Raw genomic sequence first — 7259 nt, 5'->3', positions numbered from 1 at the left:
ACCTCATATTACGCTGGTACATATATAGCTTTTAATATTCTTATCTCATAATCGCATGCTGTTATTTATATTTTTTTATATAATCAACTCACCCGCCAAAAAACCTCCACCAAAAAAGAAAACACCCAATATTCATTAACCATGTGAGCGAAATGGTCCAAAAAATTTGTATATGTGAATGAAATGAAAATTACGATTTTCTTTTTTGATATTCATTTATTTTTTATCCATAAATAAATATTTTGAAAATGCTAAACAAAAATCAAAAGTTTTTTAACTAGATTTGGTGATGATGAAAACGATAAGAAAAAAAAAGAATACACAAAACAATACAAAGGTATCTATAATATAATATATTTTTTAGTTTGGATTTTTTTTCAGTCTCTTTTTTAACATTTACCATACCATAATTTTTTTTGGTTTGTTTTTAACTCGCTTGTAATTTGAATTATTTTTACTGTGCAGTCGTACACTACACGTTGAATTGAAAGCATTAAACAATAATTTTTATACATAATATCAGGTATGAGCACATATATGGTGCGGAATCAGAGATAGTCTTGAGTTTGACTGTTTAATAGTTTAATAAGCCGCCGCCATACAATTAGTCAATAGTTTTAATTAAAAATTATGAACGTCGCCGCGACTTCATTCTGTTTTTTCTTTGTAAAATTTTTGAAATTTATTTATTTTTAGGTGATTTTCGTTTTTAATATTGTGATATGAAAATAAAAATTTAACAACTAATCGAATAAATTACATTATTTTCTTTATTTTCAAAAAAAATGTTTTAATTTGTAATATTAATTTTAAAATTTAACAAATTATGTTGTAATTTAATTAAAAATGACTTCAAATTAAATTAATTATTTTGAAAATTTTAAATCTCGAAAAAAAATTATTTCTTATTTTTGTTTGCTATCATGCTCTTTTTCAAATACAAAATCAATTGAATAAAAAATTTAAAAACATGTGCCTATATTAACATTTTTTTTATTTACAAAATAAATTTACGTAATGAATTCAATTGTATTATGTTAAAATAAATATACACCTTTAATAGATTAAAATAAATAAAATTTGCAAATAAAATAATAAAAACTAGAATTTACTAATAAAAAAAATATTTATTTTAGTAAAAAAAAAATTAAATAAATAAAAATAATGAATTTTATTTTAAAAAATTTTAAGTACGATTTCAAGTTCAATTACGAAAGAAATAAACAAATAGGAAAATTTTACATAATTATACACTGTTTAATAAATAATATATTATATTTAATTGTACAGTGAAAATAAAATACTGCTTTTTTCTTAATAAAGCCCTAGAGTTTTGTTTAAATGAAGGTGTGAAATTTAAGTATGTATGAAATTATACGAGTATCATGTTAAATTTAGAAATAAGCATTGTATATGCGGGAAATTTTATTCGTTTAATGTGAATAAAATTGATAATTAATTCATCGAATTTAATAGTGCATAAATTACTATCACATTTCTTTTTTAAATTTAAAATTGAAGTAATTAAAGGTAATTATTTAGTAATTTAATTTAAATTAATAGATGCGTAATAATATTCTGTTAACGTCTATTTAATTTAGAAATAATACATACATAATTTATTTGTCATCTTTTAATATCTGTAATACAATAAGCAACTACGAAGCTATTGAAGCAACTAAAAGTTAATAATATATTATAAGTATTTGTACGAGTATAAATATTTTTTGATATGCTTATTGTAAACTTGATTTAAGGAAGTACATATTTTGATTATTTTGATTAATTTATGTTATTCCTTAACATTATTTATATATGTTGAAATATGAAGGTAACGAAATGTAATTATCGGGTTTAAATACTTAATTTGTATGTATAAATTTTAACACAGTGCATATAATATAATAATGAATGTAACGTTTAAGTACAAACACGGCTTTGCAGTATTAAGGACATATGTATAATAATATACATAAGAAATTTCAATACATGTACATAATTTAAAAAATTTTATTGAAAATATTTCTTCCATAATTCTAATGTACGGTTGATAATATTTTATTGTTTAATTTTAAAAATAAATCTAAACCAAAATACAGAATATTAATTAATATATGTATATGTACTTATATGTACCTATATGTAGTTATATGTATATGTACTTATGTATAAGAATTAACATCTTATTTTATGCTCTGTGACATCTAAATTTCAAATAAAACGCCAACTTTACAAAGTTTTATAATCCAAATTGTAAACTGAAGACTTTTTACAATGTCAACTGATCCAAAATGCTTAGTAAGTAAATGAAAGCAAGAACAAAGCAAACCATGCATCTAAAATTTTGAATAAGTATATACTTTACTTAATTTTTGTATGCGTTGAAAATTTAAATCGAACAAATAAACATTTCCATATCATATTCAAATTTTTTTTTTAAATTCCTTTTTTTTATAAAATAGTGATCCACAATGTAAAAACAAACTTTAAAATTTTTTTTTACAATGTATTTTTTTTATTACGATTTAGATTGCACAGAAGCTGTGACAAATTTCTCTTAAGAGTTTTTCTTTTATCTTGTTATCTCTAAACTTAAGATAAATAATATCAAAAGAAAACTGTTGTTATGTATAAACCGTAAGCTTACTTAAATTATCAACCGGTGTATTCTACACTAAAATTAACCTAACAGTGCACCTAAACACTCTTACTCTGTAAGAGTAAGATAACTTAATACATGTTTAAGTACACAATAATATACAATATAGGTTTAATACATTTTAACTACATACATTCATATGTCTGTGAAACTTTTTAAAGAATTCTTATAAATAAATAGCAAGTTCAAAATGTACATTAATTGAATATATTATATGAGTTAAAGGTAAAAGGTCTACTTTTAAATTATTATGGTTTTTGTTTTCATTTCGTTTTAATTTTTTTTTGTTGTTTTAGTGAATATTTTTGAAATGGTATCATAAAAGTTTATCTTTCAGCTAACTTTCTAAATATAGAAAAAATTCGAGGTATACAAATTTCGGAATAGAGGGCTCTCTTTTAATACAAAAAATGTTTTTTTTAATAACTTCTTCAATTGAGATATGCTCTTAATTTAAAATAACCAAGAAAGTGTTATAGGTTAATGGTAAATAAAATGGATTATGCACGTATTTATATGTCACTCTTAACTTAATTTAAAAGTTATATTAACTCAATGTGTGTGCCTATTATAAAATAATGTATTCCTATTTGGTATTCTTACTTTGAGGAAAAAAATTCAATATGCTCTGATGTTCATGCTTTCTTAACTTTTCTTGGCTGAAATATTCCAAACATGTGACACATGCAGACTGTACTTATATTTAATGTTTATAAAAATTTTGTTTTATTGTAGTTCTAAAATTTCCTTTATAAATGTAGGAAAAAGCGAAGAGTTTTAAAATGCATATGTTCGTATAATGAAATATTCGAGTGAGAATTTTTTCAATTCAGTCAGTTTGTCTTTGGCAAGTTCAGTCGACATTTTATGATGTTAACCGATATTTTAAGAAAAAATTAAAAAATCTAGTTAAAATGAAGTTTGATCAATCCAATATTTTGTAAATGAAGCATGTTTCCCTTCAACAATCTTTGAACCACATTTTTGAAATTAGTTTCACTCATATACGAATATATTTCAAATATTGCATACATTTAAGATGAGCAATGCATGTAATCTTCGAAATCAAACAAAAAAAAATTTAAGGAGGCCTTAACATAACGATCGAATTTACGGGTTAATTGTACGAATTAAAGAAATAGCTTTATTTTTTCCTGACATACCATTTAGGTTTGCGCATTAATAAAAATTTGGAAAAATTCGGAAATATAACCTGCCAAAAATTCAAACTTTACAAATTTCGATAAGCGATAATTTGATACCGGCTAACGAATTGAATTAATTATGAATATCTAAGAACTACTTCCTTTCAAACTCCTTCAACCTGAGGTGTAGAAGAAAAACCATATCAACAATTTGCTATGTCGCCGTAGAAGAAGCCAGGCACTACTTTTCTGCGTTTGCAGAATTTGAAAAATATTTCTGGTACAATAATTACTTAAAAATTGGAAATAAGTACTTTTTTCTATGAAAATGAGTTTCTAGTACAGATCTATGCACATATAAAATGTCAGCTTTCTTTCTTCAAGGGTGTAAAAGTTTAGTAAACTAGTCCACGGACGGATGGACATAGTGAAACTAATGAGCACTTTTTTCAAAAAATTTTTGGAAAAGTGCTAAAAATGAGAAGTCTTCTTGGAAACACGATACGTCGAATTAAAAAAATCAGAACTTTGATTTGAAAGTGATTATAAAGGGTGACAGAAAAAGTGCCAAATTATTAAACGTTGCTAAGCGTTTTGTTATTAAATTTTGGGTGCACATATTTATCTACGTTGTTAAAAAATATTTTTAAAAATAAATTTTCCCTACTAAAATTCCAAAACACAGTTCTTAATACGGAAATTCTTAAATAAAGTTTAATATATAAATTAACATTATAATGAAATAATTTATTTTCTTTCTTAAGTAAAAGTTAATGTGAGCAATCCACTTTTATGTTAAATGTTTATACATACTTGTATGTATAATGCATGTACGTGTATAAAATAGAATATTATCATAATAAATACTCGTATTATAAACTGCTTGATTGATGTTTACGTGACTAAAATTTATTTGGAAATTTAGCCGCCATATATTTAGAAATAAATTTTATATTAAGAATCCGTTCGAAATTATAAAATTATAAAGCAAATTTTCAGAAATATCTTTAGTTAGATTTCATATATCTACCTATACACATATACATATAATATTTATGATACATTATGGAAAAAAAAAATTAAATTTTATTTGTAATTAATACATTCTACTTCTCTTTCTTATTTTATAGACAGCCTGTTAGACAATAACGCTTAAAATTTAAATCGAATTCCTTGTAATTATAAAATATAAGTAACTAGTAACGTATTATTCAAGTTTAGCTGAAGTATAATGTTCTCCAAATCTTTCATTTTTTCGTTGATTTCACACCAATACGTGAAGCATCTCCTTTTGACAGAAATGTATTTCTCCTTGTCTATATATCAAAAATTTATTTTTAGCAAGATGTCTGTCAATCTGATAACTTCTCTAACTTAAGTTTTTTTATGAGACATGACGAATTGATGTACATATATGTGCAAATCGTAAACATGTATGTACATGTTCTATTTTAAATATATAGTACTTAAATGAATATTTTGAAATACTTAGCACAAATACTTAACAAATTTTTTTTTTTTTATTTTAATTTTTTATTTCTATTTATTAATTGTATATTGAAATTGATAATAAGTGTGTAGTATGTATGTATATACTTCATATTGAAATTGCGTCCTAGCCCTTGATAGTTTTTATATGTTTTTGAATAAAAATATTCATATTCAAGAAAATAAAAGAAATGGATTCAAAATTGACAGCATGCTTCAGATTTCAAGTTATAAATTAAAATAAATTTTATAAATTGAAAAAAGATCGATATATAAGTACAGACCTACTTGTATTTTATGAGTTAATTTCGAAAATTAGATTTAACAGAGATAAATTTTTGGTTATAGTTTTATAAATATATAATAATAAAATATTACATTAATAAAGTTGAGTCAAACCAATGGTTTGTATTGTAGCACTTTTCCCTTCAACAAGTGAAAATACTTCTTTTAAATACAGTCTATGTATACCTACCACATTAAAATTATTTTCATTCATATAAGAAACTATTTCTAGGATTGCATATATTTAGGATGACCGATTTATGCAGTCTTTGGAATAGAGCAAAAATTAAAGTAAAGAGGGGTTAACTTAATGCTCGATTTTAAGGGTTAATTGTGTGAGTTAAGAAAAATAATTATATTTTTTAATGTCATGGAATTCATCGTTTGCATTTATAGAAATTTGAAAAAGCTTGCGATGCCGCAAATATAACGCGTCAAAAATTCAAATTTTACAAATTTCAAGTGGCCATAGCTTGAGAGGAGGTGGAGGTGGAGGTGGAGGTGGAAAAAAATTTTCTTCTAACGAAATGAACTATTTGTTAGTGTCTAACAGATGGAAAAATTTCAGGCTTCTACAACATAGGGTGTTGAAGAAAAACAAGATTGAAAATTTGAAAAAAACTGACTTTAGATAACGGTACATTTTAGAGGCCATTTTGTTTTTTTTTAAATTTAAGTATAGTATGCCACGATAGAGGAAGCTAGCCAATATATTACTGCGTTTAAAAAATTTAAAAAATGCATATGGTTATACTACAGTAAATAGTTGAAAAATGGCATTTTTAGGATTTTTGGGAGGTATAACTTTTAGAGGGGGGGAGATAGGTCAAAATTCTGTTCTACGAAAATTAGTTTCTAGTAAAGATCTATGTATGTATAAAATTTCATTTTTCAAAAAATTTTTTGGAAAAGTGCTAAAAATCCCTATGACAAGAATCATGATTAAGATAGACCACATAAACACATAAGAATATATAACATTTTGTAAGAGTATTAAACAAAAATTCTTGGAACAAAGTATATTTTTCAAGAAGTTCATCAATAGAAAATCATCCGAGGCACAATACATTGTGCTATGACTGTCTAATATAAGTCACTCGACTTCAAACATTATGTTATTAGAAATATAAATCTTAATGCTGAGCTGCAATATAATGTCCGAGATAATAATGCCTCGAGACAGTATTCCGAGTCCTATACTATACGTGCTTTATGCGTGCTTAAACAAGCCATATTTAGAGGCTGTTATTTCGGCTACATTTGCCAACGATATGGAAATATTGGCAGTAAGATCTAATGTTAAAAAGAAGAATCGATCAAAAAATTACAGAAAGCAAGTAACAATATAAGTAAATGTGCAAATACGTGGAAAATAAAGCCAAATAAAAGTAAATCTGTACATGTAAATTTCAAAAACAGAAGCTTAATAAACCCACCACAATTGAATTTGAATGGTGTAAAGTATCAACCCAAACAACAGCGGGTAATACCTAGGTATGACTTTGGATATCAAACTGAGATAGAAAGGACGTTCAAAGAAGAAAAGAATAGAATTAGAAAATAAATACAAATGAAACATTTGACTCCTAGAGCGTAGGTCTAGTTGACATCATACAATAAGGTGTTGATATATAGCCAAATAATATTGTGCCCCACTATTGATAGGTTTGATAACATTTTGG

General features: G+C 24.7%; 1 protein-coding gene across 3 annotated transcripts in view; it reads left to right on the top strand.

Annotated features, from left to right (window-relative positions):
- Nucleotides 1-478: 478 nt before the first annotated feature.
- LOC129608135 (BTB/POZ domain-containing protein 6-B) overlaps nucleotides 479-7259 on the top strand; it is a 33876-nt gene continuing 27095 nt past the window's right edge. For 2 of the 3 annotated variants that reach the window (XR_008696871.1, XM_055519463.1), the window contains exon 1: nucleotides 479-523. The gene's annotated coding sequence lies outside the window, so the exon portion shown is untranslated. Of the gene's footprint in view, nucleotides 524-1423; nucleotides 1531-7259 lie in introns of those variants that run through there. The other variant, XM_055519467.1, reaches the window with a different exon arrangement.

Source organism: Condylostylus longicornis, unplaced genomic scaffold, assembly GCF_029603195.1.
Source record: "Condylostylus longicornis isolate FDR11 unplaced genomic scaffold, ASM2960319v2 ptg000004l, whole genome shotgun sequence".
In the NCBI taxonomy this organism is placed as follows: Eukaryota; Metazoa; Arthropoda; class Insecta; order Diptera; family Dolichopodidae; genus Condylostylus; species Condylostylus longicornis.
The sequence above is the reverse complement of the archived record's forward strand: the minus strand, read 5'-3'. Positions and strand labels throughout refer to the sequence as shown.